Source organism: Nuphar pumila, chromosome 13 (assembly GCF_984573655.1).
Source record: "Nuphar pumila chromosome 13, dmNupPumi1.hap1.1, whole genome shotgun sequence".
Taxonomy (NCBI): Eukaryota; Viridiplantae; Streptophyta; class Magnoliopsida; order Nymphaeales; family Nymphaeaceae; genus Nuphar; species Nuphar pumila.
The window spans coordinates 21,400,332-21,420,821 of NC_143261.1; the positions used below are offsets into that span (position 1 = coordinate 21,400,332).

The 20,490-nt window shown below is 36.7% G+C and overlaps 1 pseudogene; it reads right to left on the minus strand.

The window, feature by feature from the left end:
• Positions 1–9,331: 9,331 nt before the first annotated feature.
• On the minus strand, positions 9,332–20,490 carry LOC149818053 (ribose-phosphate pyrophosphokinase 1-like; annotated as a pseudogene).

A 20,490-nucleotide genomic window follows, 5' to 3' on the forward strand; every position in this document is an offset into this window, starting at 1 on the left:
AAGTCAATATCCCCGTCTAAATATCTCGTTCTTGATGCTCTATAACATTCTTATAGAGCAATGTTTAGATAGGCATAATTTCATTCCTTATGTCATAACCATCATTATCATTTGTGCCATCAGATATTTAGATTGGTTTTTGCATAGTTTCACATCCGGCCATGTATCAGAACAAAGAGTCTGCTGGAAGCTCCATGGATGTGGCTCACATTTATTTCAATCTAGTAAAAATTCAATCACTCGTATCATACCAGGAATAAATTCTGCACTTCTGTGGACAATGACAGCCATAAATATTGTCTAGCTAGCATGTAGAGGAATCTAGAAAAGGAAAACGTGATAACAAAAAGGAATTTTTCTTCTCCATTCCGATGAAAGAGGGTATTCCATGTTCTCTCACTAAGATGCTTGGCAAATGGATGCCTTTATAATTATTCGAATATCGTTTGGTAAAGGAGCAAGCAAGCAAATACAATGATGAGAATTTTTTCTTACAGTGGTATCTCTAAAGTGTAAATTATTTGTTCTTTATTCCAAAATCTTTAGCTTTATATCAGATCTTATTGAACAAACAATCGAACATTAAGACTTCGTTGGCACTATAGAGGACCACAAACATTTGAAAGGAAAACATCGAACCTGCCAAAGAAAGAGGGTAATGAACTTTGGTGATGAACTTTTCTGTCTTTGGACTATATGGTAAGAATGACACTGCTTTAGAATGCTCTTCTGCTATGCCATTTGAAACGAAATCATGACTAAACAAAAACTATTGATCACGGGTTGGTGTTTGAGAAAGAAGTGTTGTGTGTCAGAGGGCTGATAAATGAAAACTCGTTCGTGGTCTTTGAGTTGGCTTGACAAGCCAAGCCATGAGCTACTCATACAGTGCAACACACACACACACACACTCATAGTTGTGCATGAACAATGGGCGTTCAACTCGGCTCATTTCATGTTTAAATTCAGGTAGGGGATTTGGGATTAGTTTCCTCTAAATCCTTTTTCTTCTTGCTCTTTCCACTGCAAGGTTGTGTATAATTTTGGCATCATACATGTAAAAAAACATATGGTATCCCCATAAAAATTTGTTTCATTGTTTAAGGATCCAAGTTGTTACTCAGCTTATCTGGCTCAGGCTCTTACGAGCTTGAGCACGGATTGGCTTGCACAAAACAGACAAACCAAGCCTGAACAACGGCTTGCTATAAACAAGCCAAGCCCTATGTTGGGTTTGTTCTGCTTATATACCAACCCTGTGTGTGTGTGTGTGTGTGTGTGTGTGTGCGCGCGCGCCCATTGGGGTTACATCAGCCTCATGACATGCACGCACTCTACCGTATGTCTGAAAGAGAACCATCCCTTTTGTTTTCCCGACCACCACACTAGAACTACTACCGACATCCCCTCCATTCCCTAAGCCGCCAATGCCCCAATTGTGAGGAATCCTTCACTTTCTTATTCCCTCAGCCGTGCAGCTGGACATCAGAAAATGTGGGAGCTGATTTGTTCTTTTCTTAGATGGAAAGAGCAGGAGCAAGAATGGCATTCGGTTGTTGCTTGCAAAAAAAGCAGAAACGTGATTCCATTTGTTTGGCATCAACTGAACAAGAAAAGAATGCCTTAAGCTTTTGGTTCCTAAGATAAATGTTACGGCTTTAATGTTTTCTAATGCAAAATTTAAAGTTGAAAAAGTCAATAACAATTTCATTTTTTTCTTCGGTGGGGTTTAGAGAGTGTGGGTTAGTAAAATTTGTATGAATCCTTAAAAACAAAGCATACTTCTATATCTGCTAAAACAGTATAAAAAGATATCCAGTTGTGCCTAATGGATAAAATTTGTTTATAACACTTTTCTTAAGACACTGCTGAAACAAAGAACCAAGCTTAAAAGCATTTATATAGTGAAGTCGCTTTCAAATCAGTCATGTTTGAAGAAACAATATACAATTTTAACACGAAAGAAGGTAACGTATCTTACTAATAACTCGATGCTTTTGATAAAATTATTTATCAACAGACTAGAGAAAAGTGAGATAAAATGAAGACAATAAATTCTTAATCCTCTTATCCTCTTTCCTCCATCAATATAAGCATTTGTTAATCTCATGTGATCGAAATCTATATGGTATAAATTTATATCTAAGAATGACTGTATCAAGTGGCACTACTGGCTAGAAACATCACATGAGAAAATATTATTGAAAGCTTAATGAAAGCTGAAAAATAGGAAGAAAACTCATGTTTTTTCCTGTGTAAATTAAAAATAGTTCTGGAATACAATTATGTCAAATAGTTTGAGTGGTGCTCATGCATCAGATGTTGGACATTACAGTTTTGGGTTCAACCCACAGTGTGACCCGGTTTGACACTACGGAGAGGGTTAGTGGGCTCTTAATAGGAGTTAGTGGGGGGGTGAAGGTTACGAGAATGTGGAGAGATCACATTCAGTAACCAACCCCTATCTACCATTAGTGGTATGGACCAGATATGTTTTGATCCGGTTAGGCTGGGTCAAGATCCAGACCCAACCTGGATCTTGTATGGATCGGATCTGGATCGATATCAGATGGAGATCCAAATCTGACCCGATGCTATTTGGACCAGGTCTGGGTCCGTAACGGGTCAGTTTCCTGAATCCGACCTGGGCCCTATTATGGATCAGATATGGATTTGGATCGTGGGATCCAATTCAAGACCCATACATTATGGGACTGGATCCAGATTAGATCCAACACGAGATCCGTTCTTACTGGATCTGGATTGAATCAGATCTTATCCAAAATAGGGTCTGGGTACTATTTACACCTGAACCTGATCAATGACCGATATGGTCCTTTTCGAGGTCAGAGCCATTTTGATTGGTTTCTTTCGATTTTTCATCGATTCTGAGATATAGAGACCTTGTTTTCATGAATTCATGAAAAGACAAGGATTTTCTCATTCGGTTATAATGGTTTTATGAGCTTTTGTTCATGTTTTATACCGGTTCATTAGATCCAGAACCAGTTTCGACCCTTAGATGACTGGTTCAGAGCCGTTTCAAACTGATTCAGGGTATTTTTAAACCGGTTCCAGCTTGAGGACCCTGGGTTTCACCCATTTGAGTATGTTTTTATCATTTTTCATGCTTTATAAGTATTTATTGTTAAGCAAGCATGACTTATACATGATAATATGTGTGTTTTATATGATTTAAGTTATGCATAAAGTTTTTAAGCATGATTATGACTAAATTCATGATATTTTTCTAATATGTTATCATTAAAATTAGTTTATGCATATAAGTTAAGGCATAAACTTGTATTTTGATGATATAATATATATTTTGTCATGAATATACATGCATTAACATGTATGCATGAGCATGCTCCATAATACAGATATGATTTCGGTAAAAGATCTTGATTGACCCGACTCATGCAATCACCAAAGTGATCTGAGTTACGTTGATTGAGGATTCTTTGGACCGTATTAAGATTTGTTATTATGATTGTGTGTAACTTTATGAAACAAAAATTCTACCCAAAGGTAGGTCGTTGTGTTCTAAATTTATACATGATGTAATAATAGATGTATATTCTAGCCCATGATACATATTTGTATCCAAAGGTACAATACTGAATTGTCTCTGGTTACATGACTTACTAGTTTCACCAAATGAAGTCAATTTCTTGTGAATTGAAGAGATGAAGCAACTCTTAGTATTGTCGTTTCCACCAAAGTAGAAAGATAATGACTCAATTATGCTTGTCTCAAAAAAGGTGAATAAAAAATGGTCTCAATTTTTACCTTTTCACCACGACTTTCGTCTAAGCAATAATGTCTTTTCTTTTGTTCCTTGTTGTATCATGTTCTTTCATTATCGATGGTTCTAGTAATATTCTCTTATTAGATGAATCTAATTTTTCAGATTAGAAAGAAATAATGTTGTTCACTCTCGGTTACATGGACCTTGATTTGGTCCTTAGAACTGATGAACCTCCCACTCTTACAGAGCAGAGCACAGTCGAACAGAAGGTTGTCTTTGAGAAGTGAGAGCACTCAAACAAACTTAGCCTATTGCTTTTGCAATCTCGAGTGGCTAAGAATATTCTACGCATCATTCCTCACTGCAAGACAATAAAAGAATTTTTGGGAGTCATTGAGGCTCAATTTGTCAGTTCTAATAAGGCAAGGGCAAGTACATTGATGTCCAAACTAGTATCTATGAAATATACTGGTGACAGTAACATCCGACAACATATTTTGAAAATGAGAAACACTGCATCTCAACTTAATGAGATAAAGTTTGCTATTTTTTATCGTTTCTTGGTTCATCTGATTTTGACCTCATTGCCTACTGAATATAGACCCTTACAAAGCTCTTACAACACACATAATGATGAGTGATCTTTTAATGACCTCTTATCTTAAGTGTGTTAAAGAAGAAGAGAGGCTAAAGGGCGAGAGGGTGCCGAGTGCACATATGGCCTCTCATAAGGAAAAAAAAAGACCGAGCCAAAGAAAAGTTCCTTAAAAAAGAAGAATAAGAAAAAAACCTTTGATGAGAGTTCAAACTCTCAGGCGAAAGCCAAATCCCAACAACGAGGCTCTTCTATAAAGTGTTTCTTCTACAATAAAAAGAAACATAATAAGGTGGACTACTTGAAGCATTAAAAATTACTCGAAAATAAAGGTAATAAGGCATTCAATTATCATGAGTGCAATTTGATTTATGTTTCATTGTATAGTTGATGGATTGATTCTGGTGCCACGATACACATTGTCAACTCCTTGCACACCTTTCTTAATAAAAAGAAACCAACAAAGCATGACATAAGCATCTTCTCAAGAAATAAAATGCGCTCGCATGTCAAGAACGTTGGGACCTGCAAAGTTATGTTGGAATCATGATTCATTTTGGATTTGGTTGATATATTTTATATTTCATCCTATAGTCAGAACCTGATTTCAATTTTGAAACTTGATAAGTTTGGTTTTAGTTTTAAATTTGAAAACTCCAAGCTTGTTATTATAAATTTTTTATTAATGTAGGTTCTGCATATGTGTGTGATGGTTTGTATCAGTTAAAAATCAAATTTCAAATTCAGGAATCTCATTATATTGAGAACACAATAATTGACGATAAACATAGTCTAAAGAAAGATCAATCCCATTTGCTTTGGTATCGAAGGTTAAAACACATCTCAAAAGAGAGTCCAAAGACTTGTAAAAGAAGGAATCCTTGGATCCCTTGATTTCACAGATATAGAGCCATATATTGACTGCATAAAGGCTAAGCAGTCTAACACATATAAGAAAGATGTCAAACGCAACAATGAAAAGTTGAAGATAGTGCATACAGATGTTTATGGTCTTTTTTTATCGTGTCATACAGGTAAAAAGTATTTTATCACCTTTATAGACGATTACTCACGGTATATGTATCTCTAGTTATTATTTAAAAAATAAGAAATCTTTCAGTTTTTTAAGGACTTCAAGAAAGAAGTAGAGAAATAAACTGGTGAAGTTATTAAGATTATTAGGTCTGATAGAGGGTGGCGAATATTATGACCGTTTCACTAAGATGAGATAAAAGGAAATGTCATTAGCATAGTTTCTAAAAGAGAAAGGCATTGTACCTCAGTATAACATGCTTGGTAGTGCTTACCAGAATGATGTAGCTGAAAGAAGAAACCGTACGCTTAAAAAAATGGTTCAAGTGATGTTGAATCACTCAAACCTTTCCTTGATCGTGTGGGGTGAAGCTCTTAGGACAATAATGTATATTTTGAATAAGTTTGCTACGAAGGATGTTTAAAAGACTTCTTACGAGTTATGAACTGGTAGGAAACATTCTTTATCATATATACACATATAAAAGCCTTTGATGATTGGACAATTAGTGATTTTTTCATTGGTTATCCAAAAAGATCAAAAGTCTTTGGGTTTTATTGTCCATCTCATACACCATAGATAGTGGAAACAAATAAAGCAAGATTTCTTGAAAATAATTTTATTTGGATAAATGCATCTCAAAATATTAATTTTGAGGAAATGTAGGATTCAGGTTTAATACCTGTGAAGGATAAAGACTTAGTTTTTTCTGTCATTGTCTCTTTGTATAATGTCAGGGAAAGTTCGGTCAATGAACATCAATCTCAAATAGAGCAAGTTGTTGATAAGGATGTACAACAACAGGATACAAAAGTTCATTTTGAATTATCTACAACACTTGTATGAAGGTCTACTAGGACCAGAAAAGCCACTATCCATCTAGACTATCTGGTGTATTTGCAAGAGTCTAATAATTTTATAGATATACATGATAATCCTTTCACCTTTGCAGAAGCTATTGAAAGTGAAAGATCAACTCATTGAATCAATGCAATAAAGAAGAGCTTGACTCTATGACAAAAAACCAAGTATGAGATCTTGTACCTTGACCTGTTTGTTGTAAATGGGTCTTTAAGATCAAGACAAACTTTAAAGGTCAAGTGGAGAGGTATAAGGTTAGGCTTGTTGCAAAAGGTTTCACACAGATAGAGGGCATTGATTATAATGAGATTGTTTCTCATGTCTCAACTAAGAAATCGTTGATGATAATCATGACCCTCATAGCTCATTTTGATTTATAACTACATCAAATAGATGTGAAAACTGCTTTCCTGAATGGGGATCTGGAAGATGAGGTATACATGCAACAACCTCCTGGTTTCAGTGTAAATGACTCAAATAATTTGAATAAGTCAATTAATGGACTTAAACAAGCCTCCCACCAATGGTATAAAAAGTTCAATCAAGTAATTATGAACTTTGAATTCACTAAAAATATTGTTGATCAATGCATTTACATTAAGACTAGTGGGAGTAAGTTCATAATTTTGGTTTTATATGTTAATGATATTCTTCTCACAACTAATGAATTGAGTCTACTACATAAGACAAAATATTTTTTTTCCGCTTATTTCGATATAAAGGACATGGGTGAGGTCACATATGTCCTTGGAATCGAGATTTGTCGTGACAGAACTAAGAGTGTCCTTGGCCTTTTTCAGAAATCCTATATCCTTAATGTTCTTAAAAGATATAAAACGGAAAATTATTTTCATAGTTCGGCACCCATAGTGAAATGGGATAAATTGAGCCTAAATGATTGTCCTTAGGATGATAATGAAAAGGTTCATATGACAATTGTCTCATATGCTTCAGTGGAGTTTGCAATATGTGCATACCTGCATACGACCTGATATAACATTTGTTGTGGGAATGCTTGGTAGATATCAATCAAATCTAGGTATTGCGTACTAGAAGGCAGCGAAGAAGGTCATGTGTCATTTACAAGAAATGAAGGACTACATGTTGACCTATAGAAAAGTTGACCACCTAGAAGTCATTGGATACTCTGATGCGGACTTAGGAGGATGTCTCAACAATAGAAAGTCTATAACTGGATACATCTTCTTACTAGCAGGTAATGCCGTCTCATGGAGAAGTGAAAAGCAGTCTACAACTGTTGCTCATACCATGGAGGCAGAATTTATTGCTCTATATGAGACTTCATCTCAGACCATTTGGATAAGAAACTTCATTATGAGTCTTGGGATTGCAGATTTTAGTGAGAGACCAGTAAAGATCTTTTGTGACAATGAAGTAGTTGTGTCCTCAAATAACAATAAGAGCTCAACCTTGTGTTGACACATGGAGTTAAAATATTTTGTTAAAGAAATGACTGAGAATCATCTGGTATGTATTGATACAATTGGTACGAAGAAAATGACTGTGAATCCCCTTACTAAAGAGCTAACACCAGAATTGTATTCGCAACATGTAAATGAGATGTTTTTTTTTATTCATTCTGATGTATGACAATACATTATATAATCACATTTGTGAAAATAAATTGATTATCTATAACTTTGTGTATTATTGATTTTGCATAAAGGATTTCTCATTTGGTTAGGAAGAATAACATAATAACAATATTAAATGACCAATAGAATGAGTTAGAAACCAACTTATTCATAAAGATAATCTTAACATGCTAAAACACTGAAAATGAATTGTATTGTAATATATGAAAATATAAAATTTCATAAAGAAGTGTTCATCTGACTCATATGATTCATTCTTGTGATACAAGATAGCACGTGAACCCACATGAACAATTAAGTCAAAATAATGATATAAACCTTGATTTAAAAACCTTTTAGTGTCAATGGATAAAGTGGGAGAATGTGAACATTATAGTTTTAAGTTCAACCCATAGTGTGATCCGATTTGACACTATGGAGAGGGTTAGTGGGTAGAGGTTACATGAATAAAGAGAGAGCACATTTAGTAACCACCCCCTGTCTACCATTATAAAAGAAGGGCTAGTCTGTGTGACTAGAGCAGCCAGAAACTTAGCCTATTGCCATAGAGTTAAAGGTCCTGCTCACCATCGACTTGAAAGCTTGGGCTCATCGTGAGCATCGATAGGCTGAGGAAAATGCCAAACACCTGCACGTCACATCATGGCGTCTACCGGTACATATTTACATTCTGATTTTGATTTTGCGAATACACCAACATTAGATACTTGACTGCTTAATATTGATTTTTACTATCGTAATGTGCCTAAGGATTAATTCACCCCTTATAATAAATCTTCTGATAGCAGCTTATTCTTGACAATAAATAACTTGCCTGTAAGACTACTGGATTTGGAGAAATTAGATATAAAAAGAGGCCAAAGCACATGGAGAGAATACATGCATTCCAAAACTTTTTTATGATTTGGCTACACAATCCGTGGTCCTTAAACATCATCAGATTATATGCCAGCTAAATGCATAATTCAGTGCACAACATTTGAAACTGCAATACTGAATTCTGTACGTACAGAAAGCCAACACCTCAAAAACATGAACTCGCAGCTTACATATGTAAGAATCCAGATGGGCTTGGATTGCATCACCAACATAATCCATAAGCAGGCAGTGACAAGACTTCTCTTGCCAAGAAATGGAAAATGGACGGTCAAGTGAGGGGAAGGCATGAAGATATATACCCAAAGATCCAGAAATAGTTCCCCACCTTCAAAAGAGTTTCAATCAATCCCCAGGCTGGAAAAGGGTTCAAAGGCACCCTGACAATCAAGGAAATCCAACAAGAAGCTTAGTCAGCTCAACTGAATTCTGAAATATTTGCTAAATGCAATAGAGGAATTACCAACACCACAATTTCAATAGAGGGGCAACTCCATAATGTGCATTTGGTAGAGAAAAGCCACGTGAAAAGAGTGGAGATGATGCTCACAAGAAAGGAGCCCCTCTGGAGTTATCTAATGATTCATGATTCAATCCTATCACTGGAAAATGCTACTCACAGAGTAGTCATCATGAACACGCCAAATAGTCTCGCCAAGAAGGTTTGCAACTGAAAGAATAGTCAGCTGGGGGAAATATTTTTTCTCCATCACCGGGATAGTGTTCTCAATGATAACTTCTTGAAATAATCTGCTTGATAATCTCTCAATTGCAGGACTGTCATTGCCATAAAAAAAACAGTGAGAACCATACAAATATAAAATAATAGTTGAATGGAAGAATCAGTGTAAGAATATTTCCTCCATTTACTTGGAAAATGGAAGGCCAAGACCGGTAGTGATCAACAAACATTAGATCAAGTAAAAAAGAACAGAAAATTAATTACCGGAAAATGGTTTAGAAAAGGAATTATTAACATCAGTTGACTGACAAAAATTTTAAGTTTTCCAAGCAAAAGAATCTACTGAATGGTTCAACATTTAGGGTACATTTATGCATCTTGAAAGAATCAAAGAATTATGTCTTGACCCTAGAATTGTGGTATAAGATTCCAGATATAATATTCTTCCTATTTACAGAAAAAAATGGAACCACAGTTTCTGCTTTTCTTTATTCTTAGCATCTATGTAAAATGGGAGCATTTTTAAAAGGCCAAAGTACCCATTCAGACACAGTTATGCGTATCGATGGGCCATGGGCATGAGTAAGTAGGGCCAATCAAGTGTTGGTTGTGATTCAACGAAGACCAACATTGAACCGACAAAATTTATTCATTTTCTGGATTCAGTAAAGGCTGACAATGGCCAAATTTGTCCAAGTTCTTTGAGTCTTTTAGGTTCAATATTTAGTGGGTTTGGCCAACAAGCACATGACCAAATTCATTTGAGTTTTTAACCTACATTCAGTTTTTGAATTCAGTCAATGTTGACATACCAACCTTAGCTCCCATTTTTCCAAAAATCCAAGTGTAGTATCCATCATATCCATGCCCCTGCCTGCACCCATGCCTATGTGACATGGATTGCATGTGGAATCACAAATGAACCAGTTCCCCCTTACAAATGAACAAATTTGTGTTTTTACTCAAGAAGATTAGGATTACTGTAGCAACTCCATTTTTTCCAGAGTTTTGAACAGTTTTGATGCTATAGAGTATAGACTGATAATTTCTGGTAACAATATGAAAAAGTTCTCTATCACCTAAGAATGAGCATGTCATTTTGAAAGCATCGAGTAACTTCATAATAAGATGAACCACTTTAGTTTGTGCACATCATATTGTGTATCATTCACCAAACAAAACAAGCCCAAATGAAGAGATGACTACCTAAAAATAGCATGAGTGCTGCATGCATAAACTTCCCTCGCACCCTCTTGATGTAAAAGCTCTGCACCTTTTGCTATAGTCCCCGAGGGCCTGAACCAGCAAACCAAGCACAGAAATAAACCCTAGGTAATGACAAATGAATAGTACACTGAGGAAAACTAAAATAAATTACAGCAACTTGCAACATATACATAAGGAATACTGTATCCTGCGTTTCTAGCAATATGGCACAGGCTAAAAACAAAAGCTAGCCATTATATATACCTCTAATCTTATTGTTTGGGAAAAGTTCCCAGCTGAGGGTGAGGGATGATACAACCAACTCTCACAACTCACAAGTAACCAGTAAAAAGCCAACCAAGTAGAGCAAGCACAAAGACGAATCAGGCTGTCCAAGACAGTTCCAAATGCTGGAGTCAATGACTGTTGACCTTTAGCATATCACTCACCTGCAGTATCAATCATATCTTCCACCACAACAGCTACCTTTCCCCTAACATCTCCTATCAAATTCATGACCTGCAGAATGTCGTCATATATCGTATAAGCAGTTCTCTCTTTTTTTTTCATTAGTTTGTGAAACATAAATGAGCAAGCAGTTCATAGCATCCAAGAAGGCCCATTTGCAAATGCAAATCAATGATACATAAGCACTATGTCACCTGGGTACGGGTACGGGTGCGGGTACGGGTGCGGGTGCGGGTGCAGGTGAGGGTGCGGGTGCAGGTGCAGGTGCAGGTGCAGGTGCGGGTGGAGGTGCGAGTACGGATATGGAGGGTACGACATGGCAATTCCAAAAAATACGGGTACAGGGACACAGCTAAATATATACTGAAAATATATATTATATATCTAAAATATACTGAAAATATATATTATATATCTAAAATATATAGTATATATTGAAAATATAATATATAAACAAATATAATATAGGACGCAGCAAATGCTGTGTCCAGGTAGGAGTACCCGTGTCGACACGGGTGCGGCACCCAAGGTGCACAGTTAAGACACATGTATAGATCTTGTCAACAAGTTGGTCTTCCATCCTCTCTTCCCCAATCAAAGAAAAGATCGGGCACATGGGCATGAAGATCAGTATACACTACATATGGGAAATTCGTCCAACTAGACTAATTCATAAAACACATTTGAAGCTCATCAACTGACCTATATTCCCACCTAAAAAGCTTGCATCCTATAGGCACGTGCACTTTTCTATGTGTTCCTAAGGTGGTTGCAGGCTGTATTTTGTGAATATCTGAGGCAGAAAGAAGTAGATGTGCAGAGAAGGAAGAAGGGAAATATAGATGTAAATGGATCGCATTTGGGTCGGTTTCCGACTTATCGTATATGTCCTAATTGTTGTCAGTTTTGGATTTGAAAAAAAAAACTCAAACTGAACCCAAGCCCGACTGTAAAAATAGAAACCCAATTTGATCGGAAATCCGGTGTTAAATAGGCCATTTGGGTTAGATCCATTTCTAGTTTATCAGAAAAATAATTCTGTACATTTATCAAAAGCATACAACTGCACGGGTGGCTACTCTGCCTGTTTCAAAGGGAACTCCAGCCTTATGTCTCAAGTCCAATCCTTATTGGTACTTTTTTGAACGCGTAAAAAACCTGATTGGCTTGTGTTAAGAACCCGAATCCAACTCCAAATCTGATCAAGCAAGGCGCTTAATCAGATTCAGATGTTTTTACCAAGCCCCCGACTAAATGGGTTCACGCAGCTAGATATCTGACCCAAAACCGTACAGTTGACATCCCTACACATGGCAGGTATACTAAGGAACACAAAGAATGAGATTCCACTACCTTCAACATTATTACATACATGTTCATTTGGTGATCTATAATAAATGGCAAATACATCCCCCCAATAATTGATCAAAACCCTATATCTGTACACAACATATAGAAAAAATTATGAAATTTATGTAACATGAGCACTTCAAATGCATAACAGACACATGTCAATGCTCAGACTTTTGGGTACTGGTATACAAGGTGCTGCTACATATAGGCGTATTATGTAAGGACATACTGTATATTAAAATGCATATTTTATATTGTGAATAAATTATTTTTTCCATAGTTAGCAATAGGGTTCTAAGTTGCATGGAAGCATGTTTTTTTACATGCATGTGTGTGTACAATGTACACAACCCCGCCACACCCTTGCACCCTTATTTTGAAAAGCAACCAATCTTACCAACCGTACCCATGTCATACCACATACCACAACCATACCTATGCGACAGATATGAATATACACATAAAATGGGGGGAAAAAACCCCAAAGACTCTAACACATTCCCACAAGCTGGAGAAAAGAAGTCAATCATCCCCAACTAGATGGCAATATCCAACAGCCCTTGTGAGAATATAAGCAAGTTGAAGTTGTTTTGTACATCAATAGCTTATTAGTCATGTGTCTTTTAATTTGGTAACTAGTATAAGGATAATTATGTAATTTTACTTTTGGTACTGTACTATCCTATTTAATGTCATCTTTTGATGGCATGTTTGTAATTTTAGATATTTAGATCAGAGTTATCAGAAGCTTCTTAGGTAGGTGGGAAGCACGCTTCCCAGAAACTCACTTCAAAAGTGCGATACTCCCTGTTTCCGAAACTTCATGGGAGTCTTGATTCTCCCATGCTTCTCAAACACACTGTCTATGCTTCATATATATTTTTCTCGCATTTCTTTTCGTGTTTTCCATGTATTTTCTCTCACGCTTCCACTCCCTTCCCATATGTTTTCTCTAAATTGGTAACCATAATTGTTAGATTTTAACAAAAATTTAATTCTTACACTAAAGAGTCATGAAATATAAGAATAGGCATTTTTTTAATCTTATTCCTGTATTACTTCATTTTTTATTCCTGCTTCGCTTTCAAATTGATACCTCGCTTCCAATAAATTTTAAAATGCCTCACTTCTCGCTTTTGCTTCCCGTAGCGTTTCCCGCTTCCGCTTCTTAGGCTGACAACCTTGATTTAGATTGTCTTGGGTTTCATATCACTCGGTGGCATTTCTGTAATTTGAAAAATATCTTATGATTGATCACAATTAGAGTTCATGACTTGCCCGTCACACGTCTTCTCTCACCCAAAGATGCATTGCTTCTTCATATTTCTCAATTGCAAGCAGATTATTATGTTAAAGCAGATAAATGCCTCAAAGGAACCATTGACCTGACCCATCAACCAAGAAGCTTAGAAGCCACTTGTCTTCTTATTTACAAATAAAAACTAAATTTATTATTTAAGAACTATATAAAACTTATAAATTATAATAAACCTACAACAAACCATTCATTCCCATGAATCACACTAAGCTACAATAACTTTATGCTTGAAGATATGTAAAAGAGAGCTTTGTTAGCATTTAGAAATCAGTATACAAGTCATCGACAAAGAAGATGCCCAAAACATATGTAGGCCGACAACTATGAGACAAAAATAACACAAAAAGGGTAACAATATGCAGACTTCAACCTATCATGCAATCAGAACTTATCTTCTTGTTGAATGATGAAAACTGTCAACAGCACAACTACAGTTATCTTCCATGTTCCAAAACAAACAAATCACATTTGACACTACACAATTTATAAACCTTGAAAATTCTAGAGGAACCATATCAATTTTTCCAGAATGGAGAACAACAGCCAATTTGAATGAATCTACGAGGTGAAACAGGGAATCACAATCACAATCCAAAGACATATATTCTTACCTCAGCAACATTGTGCCCATGGCACCTTTTATCAACAATTGCTAATGGTGCATCAGATAGTTTCTTTGCAAAGGCATGTGCCCGAGCAACACCTCCAACATCAGATGAGACAACAACCAAATCATTTGAAGATACAGCCTTACTAGCCAGGTAATCAAGAATCATGGGCTATGGAAATCCATAAATTTGCAAAACCAATAAGTCAACACTATCTCATTATAATTTATAGAAGAAACATGAATTTAATATTATATTATTGCTAAGATAAAATACAAGAAAAAACATATACAGAGAACTTGCTTGATTCCCAAAGATTAGCCATTCACCTGCCCATAAACATGATCCACTGGGATATCAAAGTACCCAATTGACTGATCAGAATGAAGATCACAAGCAAGAACACAATTTGCACCAGCCTCCGTGATCAAGTTGGAAGCAAGCTAAGCTGCAATTGACTCACGCCCCTGGGTCTGAAAAGTCATCACCAAAATATGAAGAAATCAAGCAAAGCATCTTGGATGAAACAATATTTTAATTTAAATTTATTTAAAATATACTCAAATGAATGGTTTCTGTTACATGTTTTTATATGTACATATGATAATTAACTACTTGTTTATGAGAAACTGTGAAGCTGTATGTTTTAAATATATAGCTTGTGTACAGATGGATGACTTTATACTAAATGCATTGATATAATGATTTGCAAATCAAATGGTGGGGATACTAAATTTGCCATCGTAACTGATACAAGATAACCAGGTCAATTTCCATCAATATAGAAGCCTCGTATAATTAGAAACATGAATAGCCCATGTCAACTTGGCAATTTAGACCACAATGCAGCTGTATTTTCTGGCTAGTTTGCATCTGCAACGGTAGACAATTGACCAGGATGAATGCACTATGAAACATGAATACACTAGTAATATTAAAAATAAACTCAGAATTTGCTAATCAATCTATGTGAATGATCTAAGACTTGACCTAGATAACTGACCAGGATGAATGCACTATGAAACATGAATACACATTAGTAATATTAAAAATAAACTCAAAATTTGTTAATCAACCTATGTGAATGATCTAAGCTCCTTCCCAAGTAAACTAGTTTTTGACATCTCGGTAGAGGTTAGCTGTGATCAGGAAGAATTTTATGCATATCAGACATGATGGAGGAATAGTTAAAAGTGAAACCGGAAGTTATAGATCCTACCCATGGTCATCATAATCACATTTTTCCCTTGGGATGTTCAAAACGAATAGAGCTTTTTAGAGATTTGAAAGGCTGTTTTTTCTCAGGAAAATTTCATCACTGCTTAAAAATAAAATCATGAAATTTACTGAAAATAAATTTCTTACAAAAACATACAAAATTTTAAGAAATCTGTCTGATGAGAACTGAATTTAGCAGAATAGTTGTATCACATTCTCTTCTATGAAATTATTTGTGAAGTCTTATGATATCCATCTTCTTTGAAATCTGCCAAACCAAAAAGTAACTTGATCTGCATTAATGGACATTATGGAGCATGTTAGGTGCGACATAAAAGAATGATTGAGCCTAACACATGAACTGCAATGAAGTCTATGATTCACCATTCCATTATCCTTCACTATGGTGGAGTAGTCGTGCACACAGTCGTGCACACAGGCAAGTATAGTTGGATATCAAATCCCAATCTAACATGTATTCCCGGATTTGGACCCTTAAGGTAAGATCCAAATGTGCAACCAGATTGGATGGGATTTGCTTAATCAGATTTTTTGGATTCAGATCAGTATTTTAGGTCAAATTTAATTCAGATTGGAAAAAAAATCCCATCCAACTGCTTTTTATCTTTACATGTAAGGAGTTCATTTTCAATCTTTTTTTACTGGATCCTCTATTACCACATATATTTGGATTTGTACTCTTGATGGGTTAGCTCAGAGTTACAAGTCGAGGAAGCGGGAGCGGGAAGCGATATGGGAAGCGAGGCACTTTCAAAAATTTAGGAAGCGGGGAAGCGGGGGACCACTTAGAAGAAAATTCTGAACCGTCTCGGAAGTGACCTAGGAAGGGAACCAGAAGCGAGGGGGAAGCAAAAAAAATGGAAAAAATGGGGAAGCGAGGGGGAAGCGCGCTTCCCAAAAAAGGGGGATGCTTCCCCTCACGCTTCGGAAGCACGACGTTTCGCGCTTCGGAAGCACGACGTTTCGCGCTTCCGAAGCGTACTTTGGGGAAGCGCTTCCCCTTTTACCTAGGCGCTTCCGGTAACTCTGGGTTAGCTCCTCTTAGTTTCAGAAGCATTTTCTTAACTCTAATCACTTGAGATGCACGCCTGTCATGCAAAATTATTGTTTCAATCTCAATCTAGATAAGAACATAATTGAATTGGTCGAAATTCAAGACAAGTCTTCAATGTTAAAAAGTGTAACTATATATAATATAATATTCTATACTTATTTATTATATTAATTTATTTATTTTATTTTTCCTTTTTGTATTTTTATTTTTGTCTAGTTCAAATTGAACTAGACCTTTAACTAGTCAAGATCCAACTAGATCTTGACTAGTCAAAGTAGTCATTGGAGCTAGTCCAACGACTACAACTAGAGCCGTTGGACTAGCTCCAACGACTCTATGGAGCTCCTCTTTCTCCTTTCATTTTGTGTATAAATAAGGGGTGATTGATCCCCCTCTCAATTGTGAGCATGTTTTCATGCATTTCATATGAATGAAATAAAGTTTATTATTTTTATCTTTTGTGTTCTTCCATTTATACCCTTTTGTGGGTTATGATTGTAGTGTCTTTCAATAAGACACCTAGTACAAGCTATGTCACATGGGTGCGGGTGCGGGTGCGGGGATTCGGCAGAGGCAAAAATGTATATATATATATATATATATATATATATATAGAGAGAGAGAGAGAGAGAGAGAGAGAGAAGGGGGTCAGGGGTGAAGACTTGTTACCCACGTTCTGCTTGTTGTGTACTTTAGCTCAACGGGACAAAATTGATGAACCGAAAGGATTGGCAATCTGATCGACCCAGCCTGCTACGTTCTGCTGACTGTCATGATTCAATCATGTATGAAACTCCCTGGTCTTCATGAAAAAAAATATAAGCGAAAGGTTTGACGTGGTTTGTTGGAGAGAGAGTCTATACAAGGCCTACGACGCCACTGCCTAGGGTTCTTCAAATTTCATTTTATATACAGTTGCACACAGATGACAGCTAAAAGAAATTTATTGGATTTGACATGTGGAAAAGAGAGGTCTACACAAGGCTACGGCTAGAGCACCTCGTCAGGAGAAAAGTAAATACTAATAGCCAGCAAGGCTCTACTCTACCACCATCATTATCATTTATTATGGAGAGAGAAAATCCTTGACGAAAAAAGATTTGGTTGGTTGAAGCATAAAGACTTCAAAAGGCTCTTGAATTTTGGTTTTAATTTTTGAGGAAGATGGATCATCATTTCCAAGTTAATAGTATGTTTTCCAACGCTGTGAATTAATTGTTTGGAGGCATGAATAGCATGGGATGCCAACAAAGCTCGTCAGATGTTGTGGACACAAGTGCCCCTTTATAAAACAAGAGCAGCAGCAGCAAGCAGCTATCCAGAATTTTTTTTTTTAAATTCTGCAACCCATTTCGTAGGGCATTTTTTTTTTAAAAAAAAATCCAAACAAAAATGGACCGAAATGATCCTGGGTGCGGTCAACGCACCCAGGATCGGGTTGACAGCACCCTCACCCGCGTCGAGTCGCGTTGACGCGGGTGCGACACCCTGCTAGCTGAATCCCTGTGACACAGAGTACAAGCATTTGTGCTTTCATGGAAGATCCTCATTTAATTACATTCTATTATAAGTTTAGGGCTTTTCAAAATAAATGTCACACAGAAATGAACATGTGGGCATCTATGTCCCATGGGTATGGGTATGGGTGCAGCTACGTAGGGTATGACATGGTGATTTAAAAAATTGCGGGTATGAGGACATGGCTATATATATATATATAAATTTTTTTTTGGCCTTTGGATCGGGTTGGACCCAATCCATCTTGTATATATATTATATATATTTTGAGGAGATTAGGGGTGTGGATGATATTTTGGGGAGATTGGGGTGTGGATGGTTTTTTTTAAAGAAATGAGGGGGCAGTTTGATATTTTTTTTTTATAAAATAAAAGGTGTGTTCTTTTTCTTTCTCTCTCTCCAGCACACTGACAAAAGAAAGAAGAAGAGGAAGGAGAAGAAGCCAAGTACACCTCTCTCTCTCTCTCTCTCTCTCTCTCTCTCTCTCTCTCTCTCTCTCTCTCTCTCTCTCTCTCTTCCTGAGAGGGGGGAGAACCAGAGAGAAGGAAATAAAGAGAAGGGAGGGGGAAAGAGAGAGAGAGGGTGGGGGGTATCGTGGTGAGGGCAGAACCATAAAAACCCTAAAAAAAACAGATTGGGTCGGGTCTGGGTTGGACCTGACTCGGATCAGTGCGGGACCAGACCTAGGGCTTACCCGCACTGAGTCCGGTACTAGTACCCATGTCTTGCTGTGTCGACACGGGTACAGCACCCCAAATGGCATGTCTATCTTACATAGTGGGGCGCCTGGACCACTAACCTAATAAACATACTTTGTCTCATAATTCAGACTGATCCTGCCAGTAGGCGTCTATGGAAAATCCTGATATCAAGTTCTACGCTTTCTGGAGGCTTACAATTTATTTATATTTTACCTTCTACTAAACTACAATTGACTCATCAAACTTCAAAAGAAATCAGCTGTTTCAATGTAGCAAACATTCTGAAAGGGCTCATGTGTAAACCCAATTTATTATTTCAAAAAGGACCACAAAGACTTTCCACAAGGTCACTCCTATCATTAACATGCTACTGAAAATAATGAACAAGAGCCATCCCCTAACAAGAAAAGAAAAGGAGAGGGAAAATATATATCTTGAACCAATAGAAATTGAAGCATGATCTTTTTGTAGTTTTTCTCTTTAAATCATATTTTGGCATAAAATCTTTGAACATCAATATTTTGGCATAAAATCTGGTTGTAAGGCATCACTTACCTTTCTATCTGCTCTAGCATATCCGAAATATGGAATGACAGCAGTGATATTTTTTGCAGATGCCCTTCGACATGCATCTATCATAATCAAAAGCTCCACAAGGTTCTCATTTGCTGGAGGGCAGGTTGGTTGGACAAGGAATACATCACACCCTTTTACACTCTCTTGCAATTGAATGTTAATCTCTCCATCAGCAAACCGCTTTATCTTTATTTTTCCAAGTTCTAGGCCCGTGTAGCATGCAATTTCCTATAGATATGATAAGATATTAATATCACGAGCAATTCCAGTCTCAAGAATGATTAGGGGAGGGAGAGAGAGAGAGAGAGTCTATTTGAAGTTAATTGAATTCATCTCATTCAATAATCAAAAATATACATATGGAGGTCCTCTACTAGGGTTACAATGAGAATAATAAGATAAAAGGTGAAAATACCCACTTTTGACATATTACAACTATGTATACAACAAATGGAAAAATTACAACTATGCTCCTGATACACATTTTCAGACCCCTTCAGACCTGGGGCATGTTTGTGTGCCATGGAAATCTCTGGTTATATGCAGAAGCGCACACAACTCCATGTTTTTCTGCGGGGCCCACCATGACAACGCAAACATGAGATGCTCTTTCCATGTGGAAAGAGGACCTCATTTTCAACAGGTCACCCCCTTTCCGCTGGTGAACAGATCAAACATAAGGTAATGAGATGATACCATCAAGGTATTCCTGACTTGCATAATGACAATCAATCTCTGTGCTTCTTGTGTTCATGAAACTCAAAGGTTCTTAAATATGCATCACACTCTGATTATCACAATGTCGAGTAGTGGGAGGGGAAGATCCACTCTCATGCAGCAGTTGAGTCATTTTTTTCCATTAAAATAAATAAGGATATCGTCCATGGTTCCAAAAGGCACCTCAGCGAGCAAGGGATTTGCTGTGCCAGAGAAAATGCGGAGCCTTGTATCGTTCTTGGGAACCAATTATTCAGGATTTTTAGAAACAAATAGGCTAGGCATGGTTTGATCATTAAGAACCGGGACTCTTGGTGT